Raw genomic sequence first — 14,503 nt, 5'->3', positions numbered from 1 at the left:
ACGGGAGAAGGGTTGACAGGTACTACAGACGGGAGAGGGGCCGACAGGTACTACAGACGGGAGAAGGGCTGACAGGTACTACAGACGGGAGAGGGGCCGACAGGTACTACAGACGGGAGAGGGGCCGACAGGTACTACAGACGGGAGAAGGGTTGACAGGTACTACAGACGGGAGAGGGGCCGACAGGTACTACAGACGGGAGAAGGGCTGACAGGTACTACAGACGGGAGAAGGGCCGACAGGTACTACAGACGGGAGAGGGGCCGACAGGTACTACAGACGGGAGAGGGGCCGACAGGTACTACAGACGGGAGAAGGGCCGACAGGTACTACAGACGGGAGAGGGGCCGACAGGTACTACAGACGGGAGAAGGGTTGACAGGTACTACAGACGGGAGAGGGGCCGACAGGTACTACAGACGGGAGAAGGGCCGACAGGTACTACAGACGGGAGAGGGGCCGACAGGTATTACAGACGGGAGAGGGGCCGACAGGTATTACAGACGGGAGAGGGGCCGACAGGTACTACAGACGGGAGAAGGGCCGACAGGTACTACAGATGGGAGAAGGGCCGACAGGTACTACAGACGGGAGAAGGGTTGACAGGTACTACAGACGGGAGAGGGGCCGACAGGTACTACAGACGGGAGAGGGGCCGACAGGTATTACAGACGGGAGAGGGGCCGACAGGTATTACAGACGGGAGAGGGGCCGACAGGTATTACAGACGGGAGAGGGGCCGACAGGTACTACAGACGGGAGAAGGGCCGACAGGTACTACAGACGGGAGAGGGGCCGGCAGGTATTACAGACGGGAGAAGGGCTGACAGGTACTACAGACGGGAGAGGGGCCGGCAGGTACTACAGACGGGAGAGGGGCCGATAGGTACTACAGACGGGAGAGGGGCCGATAGGTACTACAGACGGGAGAGGGGCCGATAGGTACTACAGACGGGAGAGGGGCCGGCAGGTACTACAGACGGAAGAGGGGCCGACAGGTACTACAGACGGGAGAAGGGTTGACAGGTACTACAGACGGGAGAAGGGTTGACAGGTACTACAGACGGGAGAGGGGCCGACAGGTATTACAGACGGGAGAGGGGCCGACAGGTATTACAGACGGGAGAGGGGCCGACAGGTATTACAGACGGGAGAGGGGCCGACAGGTACTACAGACGGGAGAAGGGCCGACAGGTACTACAGACGGGAGAGGGGCCAGCAGGTATTACAGACGGGAGAAGGGCTGACAGGTACTACAGACGGGAGAGGGGCCGGCAGGTACTACAGACGGGAGAGGGGCCGGCAGGTATTACAGACGGGAGAAGGGCTGACAGGTACTACAGACGGGAGAGGGGCCGATAGGTACTACAGACGGGAGAGGGGCCGATAGGTACTACAGACGGGAGAGGGGCCGATAGGTACTACAGACGGGAGAGGGGCCGGCAGGTACTACAGACGGAAGAGGGGCCGACAGGTACTACAGACGGGAGAAGGGTTGACAGGTACTACAGACGGGAGAAGGGTTGACAGGTACTACAGACGGGAGAGGGGCCGACAGGTATTACAGACGGGAGAGGGGCCGACAGGTATTACAGACGGGAGAGGGGCCGACAGGTACTACAGACGGGAGAAGGGCCGACAGGTACTACAGACGGGAGAGGGGCCGGCAGGTACTACAGACGGGAGAGGGGCCGGCAGGTACTACAGACGGGAGAGGGGCCGGCAGGTACTACAGACGGGAGAGGGGCCGATAGGTACTACAGACGGGAGAGGGGCCGATAGGTACTACAGACGGGAGAGGGGCCGGCAGGTACTACAGACGGGAGAGGGGCCGATAGGTACTACAGACGGGAGAGGGGCCGGCAGGTACTACAGACGGGAGAGGGGCCGACAGGTACTACAGACGGGAGAAGGGCCGACAGGTATTACAGACGGGAGAAGGGCTGACAGGTATTACAGACGGGAGAAGGGCTGACAGGTACTACAGACGGGAGAAGGGTTGACAGGTACTACAGACGGGAGAGGGGCCGACAGGTACTACAGACGGGAGAAGGGTTGACAGGTACTACAGACGGAAGAGGGGCCGACAGGTACTACAGACGGGAGAAGGGTTGACAGGTACTACAGACGGGAGAGGGGCCGACAGGTACTACAGACGGGAGAAGGGTTGACAGGTACTACAGACGGGAGAGGGGCCGACAGGTATTACAGACGGGAGAAGGGCTGACAGGTACTACAGACGGGAGAGGGGCCGGCAGGTACTACAGACGGGAGAGGGGCCTATAGGTACTACAGACGGGAGAGGGGCCGATAGGTACTACAGACGGGAGAGGGGCCGGCAGGTACTACAGACGGGAGAGGGGCCGATAGGTACTACAGACGGGAGAGGGGCCGGCAGGTACTACAGACGGGAGAGGGGCCGACAGGTATTACAGACGGGAGAAGGGCTGACAGGTATTACAGACGGGAGAAGGGCTGACAGGTATTACAGACGGGAGAAGGGCTGACAGGTACTACAGACGGGAGAAGGGCTGACAGGTATTACAGACGGGAGAAGGGCTGACAGGTACTACAGACGGGAGAGGGGCCGGCAGGTACTACAGACGGGAGAAGGGCTGACAGGTACTACAGACGGGAGAGGGGCTGACAGGTACTACAGACGGGAGAGGGGTCGGCAGGTACTACAGACGGGAGAGGGGCCGGAAGGTACTACAGACGGGAGAGGGGCCGACAGGTACAACAGACGGGAGAAGGGCTGACAGGTACTACAGACGGGAGAGGGGCCGGCAGGTACTACAGATAAGAGATGGGCCGGCAGGTACTAAAGATGGGAGACAGACCGGCAGGTACTACAGATGAGAGACGGGCCAGCTGGTACTAAAGATAAGACAGGCTGGCAGGTACTACAGACGGGAGAAGGGCCGGCAGGTACTACAGACGGGAGAGGAGCCAGCAGGTACTACAGACGGGAGAGGAGCCAGCAGGTACTACAGACGGGAGAGGAGCCAGCAGGTACTACAGACGGGAGAGGAGCCGGCAGGTACTAAAGATGGGAGACGGACCGGCAGGTACTACAGATGAGAGACGGGCCGGCAGGTACTACAGATAAGACGGACCGGCAGGTACTACAGATGAGAGACGGGCAGGGAGGTAGATTGTCAGTAGTGATTTCCCCTTCTTGATTTTTAGTAATTTTGAAGTCCAAGAAAGTAATGCTCTCTTTACTTTGTTAATTTGATGTTAAGGGAGTTTTTATTAAGTATATTCAGAAATTCATCTAATTTGTCTTGTGGGCCTTCTAAAAGGAAGAGCACGTTGTTGTATCTCAGCCAGAGCGGGATGTATTCAACAAATGATACATTGGTATCTGAAAAGACAACATGTTGCTCCCACCAGCCCAGAAATAAATTGGCATAGGTGGGATCACATGCCGTCCTCATTGCCGTTCCCCTGATTTGCAGGTAGAACTGTTGATCAAACACAAAGTAGTTGTGATATAATACAAAGTTTAGTAATCTGATTATGAATTCATCATGAGATCTGTCCTCATTGGAGGATGCTGATAAAAAAAAAACTTTGAACTGCTTGAACTCCTAGTTTATTGTCAATACTTGTGTACAACAATTCTACATCTGCTGTTATTAGGATAGTATCACTTTTAAATTGGAGATTATCAAGATGTTGTAGTACCTCCATCATGTCTTTCACGTACGAGGGCATCTGTGTTACAAATTCTCGGAATGTAAAATTAATATATTTGCTGGCTTTCTCAGTAATGTTATTGATCCTTGACACGATGGGCCTACTCGGTGGAATGGTAGCATTTTTGTGAATTTGGGGTATTATATAAAAGGTAGCAGCCACCTTTGGATTTTCTACCCACAAGAATTTCTTCTCTTTAGGTGTTATTACATTGTCATCTTCAGCTTCCAATATGATTTGATTATATTGATTTATAAATTGTTCCGTTGGATTAGAAAACAACTTAGTATAACAATCTTGATTTCTCAGTTGTTAGTGTGCTTCCAGGAGATACATTTCTTTCGGCCAAATGACCACGTTGCCCCCCTTGTCCAAATTTCTGATTATTACATCATCCCATGTTTTCATGTCCTTAAAGGGACACTGAACCCAAAAAATTTGTTTTGTAATTCAGAAAGAGCATGCAATTTTAAGCAACTTTCTAATTTACTACTATTATCATTTTTTCTTTGTTCTCTTGCTATCTTTATTTGAAAAAGAAGGCATCTATGCTTTTTTGGGTTCAGTGCTCTGGAAAGCAATTTTTTATTGGTGGATGAATTTATCCACCAATCAGCAAGGACAACCCAGGTTGTTCACCAAAAATGGACCGGCATCTAAACTTACATTCTTTCATTTTAAATAAAGATACCAAGAGAATGAAGAAAATTTGATAATAGGAGTAAATTAGAAAGTTGCTTAAAATTTCATGCTCAATCTGAATCATGAAAGAAATTTTTTGGGTACAGTGTCCCTTTAAGAGCCTTCATTTCTTCCATGGATAAATTCTTGGTAGTAGGTTTGATAGCAAGTTCAGATATTTTTCTACTGAGAATTTAATTGTACACTTCAATATGATTTGAAGTTGACATTTTTGGAACATACTTAGATTTATTTCTAATACTTTTTCTCCACTCTTGAGTTGTTGGTCCTTCATTGCAAGTAGTGCAGATGGGAGATGGCTGGCAGATACTACAGACGGAAGAGGGGCTGGCAGGTACTAAAGATGGAAGACGGGTTGGCAGGTACTACAGATGGAGGATGGGCCGGCAGGTACTACAGGCGGGAGAGGGGCCGGCAGGTACTACAGATGGAGGACGGGCCGGCAGGTACAACAGATGGAGGACGGGCCGGCAGGTACTACAGATGGAGGATGGGCCGGCAGGTACTACAGATGGAGGATGGGCCGGCAGGTACTACAGATGGAGGACGGGCCGGCAGGTACTACAGATGGAGGACGGGCCGGCAGGTACTACAGATGGAGGACGGGCCGGCAGGTACTACAGATGGAGGATGGGCCCGCAGGTACTACAGACGGGAGAGGGGCCGGCAGGTACTACAGACGGGAGAGGGGCCGGCAGGTACTACAGACGGGAGAGGGGCCGGCAGGTACTACAGATAAGAGACGGGGCGGCAGGTACTACAGACAGGAGAGGGGCTGGCAGGTACTACAGATAAGAGACTGGCCGGCAGGCACTACAGATGGGAGAGGGGCTGGCAGGTACTACAGATAAGAGATGGGCCGGCAGGTACTACAGATGGGAGAGGGGCTGGCAGGTACTACAGATAAGAGACGGGCCAGCAGGTACTACAGACAGGAGAGGGGCTGGCAGGTACTACATATAAGTGACGGGCCGGCAGGTACTACAGATGGGAGAGGGGCTGGCAGGTACTACAGATAAGAGACGGGCCGGCAGGTACTACAGATGGAGGATGGGCCGGCAGGTACTACAGATGGAGGACGGGCCGGCAGGTACTACAGACGGGAGAGGGGCCGTCAGGTACTACAGACGGAAGAGGGGCTGGCAGGTACTACAGACGGGAGAGGGGCCGTCAGGTACTACAGACGGAAGAGGGGCCGGCAGGTACTACAGATAAGAGACGGGCCGGCAGGTACTACAGACAGGAGAGGGGCTGGCAGGTACTACAGATAAGAGACGGGCCGGCAGGTACTACAGATAACAGACGGGCCGGCAGGTACTACAGACAGGAGAGGGGCTGGCAGGTACTACAGATAAGTGACGGGCCGGCAGGTACTACAGATGGGAGAGGGGCTGGCAGGTACTACAGATAAGTGACGGGCCGGCAGGTACTACAGATAAGAGACGGGCTGGCAGGTACTACAGATGGGAGAGGGGCCGGCAGGTACTACAGATAAGAGACGGGCCGGCAGGTACTACAGATGGGAGAGGGGCCGGCAGGCACTACAGACGGGAGAGGGGCCGGCAGGTACTACAGATAAGAGACGGGCCGGCAGGTACTACAGACAGGAGGGGCTGGCAGGTACTACATATAAGTGACCGGCCGGCAGGTACTACAGATGGGAGAGGGGCTGGCAGGTACTACAGATAAGTGACGGGCCGGCAGGTACTACAGATAAGAGACGAGCCGGCAGGTACTACAGACGGGAGAGGGGCTGGCAGGTACTACAGATAAGAGACGGGCCGGCAGGTACTACAGATGGGAGAGGGGCCGGCAGGTACTACAGATAGGAGACGGGCCAGCAGGTACTACAGATAAGAGACGGGCCAGCAGGTACTACAGATGGGAGAGGGGCTGGCAAGTACTACAGATGGGAGAGGGGCTGGCAGGTACTACAGATAAGAGACGGGCCGGCAGGTACTACAGATAAGAGACGGGCTGGCAGGTACTAAAGATAAGAGACGGGCCGGCAGCTACTACAGATGGAAGAGGGGCTGGCAGGTACTACAGATAAGAGACGGGCCGGCAGGTACTACAGATAAGAGATGGGCCGGCAGCTACTACAGATGGGAGAGGGGCTGGCAGGTACTACAGATAAGAGACGGGCCGGCAGGTACTACAGATGGGAGAGGGGCTGGCAGGTACTACAGATAAGAGACGGGCTGGCAGGTACTACAGATGGGAGAGGGGCTGGCAGGTACTACAGATGGGAGAGGGGCTGGCAGGTACTACAGACGGGAGAGGGGCTGGCAGGTACTACAGATGGGAGACGGGCCGGCAGGTACTACAGATGGGAGAGGGGCTGGCAGGTACCACTTTCATAGTTTAGATAAATTATGCAGTTTTATAGGGACATTTTTCTTTCATGATTTAGGTAGAACATACAATTTTAAACACATTTTTAGTTTACTTCCATTATCAAATTAGTTGCATTCTCTTGGTATAAATTTATTGAAGGAGCAGCAATGCACTACTGGTTTCTAACTGAACACATGGGTGAGCCAATGACAATCGGTATATATATACATACATATACACACCCACCAATCAGCAGCTAGAACCTAGGTTATTTGCTTCTATTGAGCTTCCTAGATAAACCTTTCAGCAAAGGATAACAAGAGAAGGAAGCAAATTAAATAATAGAAGTGAACTGGAAATTTGTTTACATTGTATATTCTGTCTAAATCATGTCTAATTATGACTTTACTGTCCCTTTAAGAGATTGTCAATTTACTTCAATTATTATATTTACTGTTGGTATCCTTTGTTGCAAAGTATATCTAGGTAGGCTCGGGAGCAGAGCCAGCACCCAGTAATAAATAATTTACATTTTTAAAGGATACAGAATAAAATGGTTTTGATTATTAGTTTCTAGGAGAAAATGGAATTATTAAAAGGAGATACATTTCTGCCAGATTAACTGCAGCCTCAGTTAACTTGCACTGTTTGGTGGCTGGAGAGGGCCAAGTCCGAGAGTCACCTGCAGGGATGAGCTGCGCATGGGAGCGACCTGGATTAAGTGGATTAAGTGGACTGTGTGAGTTGTGAACGTGGTGATCTGTTCCGGAGCAGAATATGGATTTGGTGCTGTGCAATGATACGATTGTTACTTCATGATGCAGAAATATTAGATCCCTTTCGCTCCTGCTTTAAGTAGAGACGCATGTGTAAACATTTACCACTCTTCTGGGGTACAATCATTTATAATTATAATCCCTGATTGCCCCAAACCCAAAGGTTAAAGGATTGTTTGGGCATAATCAGAAGCAGCAAGGCACTCCTGGGAGCTAGGTGGTGATTGGTGGCCACACACATAACTCGTCACTGCCTACCAGTACTCAGTTTGTTTTTTAATTAAAATAAATGAAAAATGATAGCAAACATTTTTTCTGTAGTGTAGCTGCCACATTCCCTCCCCCTCCAAGAACCTTTCCCTACCCTCTAATCCCCCCTCCCTCCCTAACGCTTTCAGAGGGTTTGTTTTACCTGTAGTGTAGCGGTCCCACCCGTGGCGCCCACCCGCCTAACCCTCCCACACCACCAACGATCTGCACCACCACATCTGCCCGTCTATTTCTGCACTACCGCACTCGTGGGGCATGCAGAAATAGCGCAATCTCACTACTTTTAGCGAGATTGGAGAAGAAAGGCCCAGGACAGCAGCGTCGTACAGGGTACGGCGCTGGTCGTTAAGGGGTTGACTATGCGTTTAACCCCTTTGTAGAGGTTATCCCATAGTTATATGCAAACAGTGCAATAAAAAAACAGAATTTATGCTTACCTGATAAATTACTTTCTCTTGCGGTGTATCCAGTCCACGGATTCATCCTTTACTTGTGGGATATTCTCATTCCCTACAGGAAGTGGCAAAGAGAGCACACAGCAGAGCTGTCCATATAGCTCCCCCTCTAGCTCCACCCCCCAGTCATTCGACCAAAGGTTAGGAAGAAAAAGGAGAAACCATAGGGTGCAGTGGTGACTGTAGTTTAAATAAAACATTTTTTACCTGACTTAAATGCCAGGGCGGGCCGTGGACTGGATACACCGCAAGAGAAAGTAATTTATCAGGTAAGCATAAATTCTGTTTTCTCTTGCAAGGTGTATCCAGTCCATGGATTCATCCTTTACTTGTGGGATACCAATACCAAAGCTTTAGGACACGGATGAAGGGAGGGAACAAGACAGGTACCTTAAACGGAAGGCACCACTGCTTGCAAAACTTTTCTCCCAAAAATAGCCTCCGAAGAAGCAAAAGTATCGAATTTGTAAAATTTGGCAAAAGTATGCAGTGAAGACCAAGTCGCTGCCTTACAAATCTGTTCAACAGAAGCCTCATTTTTAAAAGCCCATGTGGAAGCCACTGCTCTGGTAAAATGAGCAGTAATTCTTTCAGGAGGCTGCTGGCCAGCAGTCTCATAGGCCAAACGGATGATGCTTTCCAGCCAAAAGGAAAGAGATAGCAGTTGCTTTCTGACCTCTCCTCTTACCAGAATAGATAACAAACAAGGAAGATGTTTGTCTGAAATCCTTAGTTGCTTGTAAATAGAACTTTAAAGCACGAACTACATCAAGATTGTGTTAAAGACGTTCCTTCTTCGAAGATGGATTAGGACACAGAGAAGGAACAACTATTTCCTGGTTAATATTCTTGTTAGAAACAATTTTAGGAAGAAAACCAGGCTTGGTACACAAAACTACCTTATCTGCGTGGAACACCAGGTAAGGTGAATCACACTGTAAGGCAGATAATTCTGAAACTCTTCAAGCAGAAGAGATAGCTACCAAAAACAAAACTTTCCAAGATAACAACTTAATGTCTATGGAATGTAAAGGTTCAAACGGAACCCCTTGAAGAACTGAAAGAACTAGATTCAAACTCCATGGCGGAGCCACAGGTTTATAGACAGGCTTGATTCTGACTAAAGATTGAGCAAACGCTTGAACGTCTGGTACTTCTGCCAGACGCTTGTGTAACAGGATAGACAAAGCAGATATTTGTCCTTTTAAGGAACTAGCTGACAATCCTTTCTCCAATCCTTCTTGGAGAAAGGACAATATCCTGGGAATCCTAATCTTACTCCATGAGTAACCCTTGGATTCACACCAACAAAGATATTTCCGCCATATCTTATGGTAGATTTTCCTGGTGACAGGCTTTCTAGCCTGAATCAGAGTATCTATAACTGACTCAGAGAACCCACACTTTGATAGAAATAAGCGTTCAATCTCCAAGCAGTCAGACGTAGAGAAACTAAATTTGGATGCTTGAACGGACCCTGTATTAGGAGATCCTGCCTCATTGGCAGTGTCCATGGTGGGACAGATGACATGTCCACTAGGTCTGCATACCAAGTCCTGCGTGGCCACGCAGGTGCTATCAGAACCACCAAAGCCTTCTCCTGCTTGATTCTGGCGACCAGACGCGGGAGGAGAGGAAACGGTGGAAAAACATAAGCCAGATTGAAGGACCAAGGCACTGCTAGAGCATCTATCAATACCGCCTTAAGGTCCCGGGACCTGGACCCATAGAGAGGAAGTTTGGCGCTCTGACGGGACACCATCAGATCCAATTCTTGAGTGCCCCATAGCTGAGTCAGCTGAGCAAATACCTCCGGGTGGAGTTCCCACTCCCCCGGGTGAAAAGTCTGACGACTTTGAAAAGCCGCCTCCCAGTTGTCTACTCCTGGGATGTGAATTGCTGAGAGATAGCAGAAGTGGTCCTCCGCCAACCTGATTATTTTGGTTACTTCCGTCATTGCTAGGGAACTCTTTGTTCCCCCCTGATGATTGACGTAAGCTACAGTCGTGATGTTGTCCGACTGAAATCTGATGAATTTGGCCGCAGCTAGTTGAGGCCATGCCTGAAGAGCGTTGAATATCGCCCTCAGTTCTAGAATGTTTATCGGGAGAAGCGTTTCTTCCCGAGACCATAAGCCCTGAGCTTTCAGGGAGTCCCAGACCACACCCCAGCCTAACAGACTGGCGTCGGTCGTTACAATGACCCACTCTGGCCTGCGGAAACATATTCCCTGAGACAGGTGGTCCTGAGACAACCACCAGAGAAGAGAATCTCTGGTCTCCTGGTCCAACTGAATTTGAGGAGACAAATCTGCATAATCCCCATTCCACTGTTTGAGCATGCATAGTTGCAGTGGTCTGAGGTGTATCCGAGCAAAAGGGACTATGTCCATTGCCGCTACCATTAATCCGATTGTCTCCATGCATTGAGCCACAGATGGCCAGGGAATGGAATGAAGAACTCTGCAAGTAGTTAAGAGTTTTAATTTTCTGACCTCCGTCAGAAATATTTTCATTTCTACCGAGTCTATTAGAGTCCCTAGGAAGGGAACCCTTGTGAGAGGGGAAAGAGAACTCTTTTTGATGTTCACCTTCCACCCGTGAGACCCCAGAAAGGCTAACACAATGTCCGTGTGAGACTTGGCTCTTTGGAAAGACGGCGCCTGAATTAAAATGTCGTCTAGGTAAGGCGCCACTGCTATGCCCCGCGGTCTTAGTACCGCCAGAAGGGACCCTAGCACCTTTGTGAAAATTCTGGGAGCAGTGGCTAAGCCGAAAGGAAGAGCCACAAACTGGAAATGCTTGTCCAGAAAGGCGAACCTGAGAAACTGGTGATGATCTTTGTGGATAGGAATGTGTAGGTATGCATCCTTTAGATCCACGGTAGTCATATATTGACCTTCCTGGATCATTGGTAAGATTGTCCGAATGGTCTCCATTTTGAATGATGGGACTCTGAGGAATCTGTTTAGAATTTTTAGATCCAGGATGGGTCTGAAAGTTCCCTCTTTTTTGGGAACCACAAACAGGTTTGAGTAAAAACCCAGCCCTTGTTCCACGATTGGAACTGGTTGGATCACTCCCATTGTATGTAGATCTTCTACACAGCGTAATAACGCCTCTTTCTTTGTCTGATCTGTAGCCAGACGAGAAATGTGGAACCTCCCCCTTGGAGGAGAACCCTTGAATTCTAGAAGATATCCCTGGGATACAATATCTAACGCCCAAGGATCGTGTACATCTCTTGCCCAGGCCTGAGCGAAGAGAGAGAGTCTGCCCCCTACTAGATCCGGTCCCGGATCGGGGGCTACCCCTTCATGCTGTCTTGGTGGCAGCTGCAGGCTTTTTGGCCTGTTTCCCCTTATTCCAGCCCTGGTAAGGTTTCCAAGTTGCCTTGGGCTGTGAAGCGTTACCCTCTTGCTTTGCAGCCGGAGAGGATGAAGCGGGGCCGTTCCTGAAATTACGAAAGGAACGAAAATTAGCTTTGTTCTTTGTCTTAAAGGACTTGTCCTGAGGGAGAGCATGGCCTTCTCCCCCGGTGATTTCTGAAATAATCTCTTTCAATTCAGGCCCGAATAGGGTCTTTCCTTTGAAAGGGATGTTCAAAAGCTTGGATTTAGACGACACATCGGCCGACCAGGACTTTAGCCATAGCGCCCTGTGCTCCAAAATGGCAAAATCTGAATTTTTTGCCGCTAACTTAGCTATTTGGAAAGCGGCGTCGGTGATAAAAGAATTAGCTAGCTTTAGAGCCTTAATTCTATCCATAATTTCCTCATATGAGGTCTCCGTCTGGAGCGAGTCTTCCAGCACCTCAAACCTGAAGGCGGCTGCAGTAGTTACAGGAATAATGCAGGCAATAGGCTGGAGAAGAAAACCTTGTTGAACAAAAATTTTCTTAAGTAAACCCTCTAACTTCTTATCCATAGGGTCTTTGAAAGCACAACTGTCTTCAATTGGTATGGTTGTGCATTTAGCAAGTGAAGAAACAGCCCCCTCCACCTTAGGGACCGTCTGCCACGAGTCCCGCACAGGGTCAGATATGGGGAACAGTTTCTTAAAAACAGGAGGGGGAACAAAGGGAACACCTGGTCTATCCCTCTCCCTAGTAACGATATCCACAATCCTCTTAGGGACCGGAAACGCATCCGTGTAAACAGGGACCTCTAGGTACTTGTCCATTTTACACAATTTCTCTGGGATCACCAAAGGGTCGCAGTCATCCAGAGTAGCTAATACCTCCCTAAGCAAAACGCGGAGGTGTTCTAGTTTAAATTTAAAAGCCAATGTATCTGAATCTGTCTGAGGAACCCTTCCTGAATCAGAGACTTCTCCCTCAGACATCAAATCCCTCGCTCCCACTTCAGAGCGTTGTGAGGGTATATCGGATACGGCTACCAAAGCGTCAGAATGCTCATAATCTGTTCTTAAAACGGAGCTATCACGCTTTGCAGGTAACACGGGCAGTTTAGATAAGAAGGCTGTAAGAGAATTATCCATGACTGCCGCTAAGTCTTGTAATGTAAAAGGGTTAGACGCACTAGAGGTACTAGGCGTCGCTTGTGCGGGCGTAACTGGTTGTGACACTTGGGGAGAGGCAGACGGGCTACCCTCGTTACCTTCAGTCTGAGAATCATCTTGGGCCACATTCTTAAGTGCAACAATATGATCTTTAAAGTGTATAGACATATCAGTACAAGTGGGACACATTCTGAGAGGGGGTTCCACCATGGCTTCTAAACACATTGAACAAGGATTTTCCTTAGTGTCAGACATGTTTAACAGACTAGTAGTATACACAAACAGGCTTGGAAATCACTTTAATCAAATAAAAAACACAATTTGAAAAAACGTTACTGTGCCTTTAAGAGATATAAAGAACACACAATTTTACAAAACGGTGAAAAATGCAGCAATCCTTTTGAAATTTTCACAGTATGTACCTAAAGCCTTAATAAGATTGCACCACAAGTTGCAGAACGATTAAAGCCAACACCTGGTTAAAATTACTACAGCACCTTGCCACAGCCTTGCTGTGGCCCTACCTGCCCTTAGGGATCAGATTTGGGGGAATATAGCTTCTTTAAGGCCCTCAAACAGCAGCAGGACCCTCCATGTGAAGCAGCATAAACTTCTCTGGAATTCTAAGTGCGCATCTGAGGCGCGAAATTAGGCCCCTCCCACTCTACTCCGGAGCTGTGAGGCCTACTAAATCACTACTAAGTGAATAAAAAAACAGCCATGTGGGTAATAACCCCAGAAAGAACCCAAAAGGGCTTTCAAAGTGTCTGACAAAACGATTTTTCCTAGCTAAACAATCGATTGCCCTTAATGAGTGTCAACCAGTATATTAGCCCTATTATGTAAGCATTCAATTCCTTACTAAGTCTGTGAACATAGCTTACCCTCCCCTCATGGGGATATTGTCAGTCTCTTCTAGCATTATCTCAGTCTTGTCTAGAAATAAATGACTGAACATACCTTATTGCAGATCACCCTGCAAACTGTTCCCCCCAACTGAAGTTTTCTGGTACTCCTCAGTCCTGTGTGGGAACAGCAGTGGATTTTAGTTACAACATGCTAAAATCATTTTCCTCTCAGCAGAAATCTTCATCACTTTTCTGCTAGAGAGTAAATAGTACAAACCGGTACCATTTAAAAATAACAAACTTTTGATTGAAGATATAAAACTACAATTCTAACACCACATTCACTTTACCCTCCCGAGAGAGACCCTAGTGCTTAGAGCCGGCAAAGAGAATGACTGGGGGGGGAGCTATATGGACAGCTCTGCTGTGTGCTCTCTTTGCCACTTCCTGTAGGGAATGAGAATATCCCACAAGTAAAGGATGAATCGGTGGACTGGATACACCTTGCAAGAGAAAGCACATTAGAACATCATCTTTCTATATTTTAAAGTCCCTACACACTCTAGTGACCTATTTATAACTGTCTCTAATTGGTTACAGCAGAGAAGGTAACCTAAGTTACAACATGGCAGCTCCCATTGTTTTATAGACACTAAAACTTTACACTTATTTTGTAAATATTTACTATTGTAACTTTAAAAAGTACATCTACTTGTTATTCTCAGACTATTTTCTTTGAATGCATCATTCTATCTATCATTTATTTAGTGTTTAATGTCCCTTTAAGGATTGGATTGCTTTTAATGTAATTTCTTTTAGTTTACAGAATACACTGGTGCATTAAGAATAAAAAAAGAAACTGCTACAGAAATCAAGACAGCCTAAAGCGATA

This window comes from Bombina bombina, chromosome 1 (genome assembly GCF_027579735.1).
Source record: "Bombina bombina isolate aBomBom1 chromosome 1, aBomBom1.pri, whole genome shotgun sequence".
Lineage (NCBI taxonomy): Eukaryota > Metazoa > Chordata > Amphibia > Anura > Bombinatoridae > Bombina > Bombina bombina.
Note: the sequence above shows the minus strand (reverse complement) of the source record.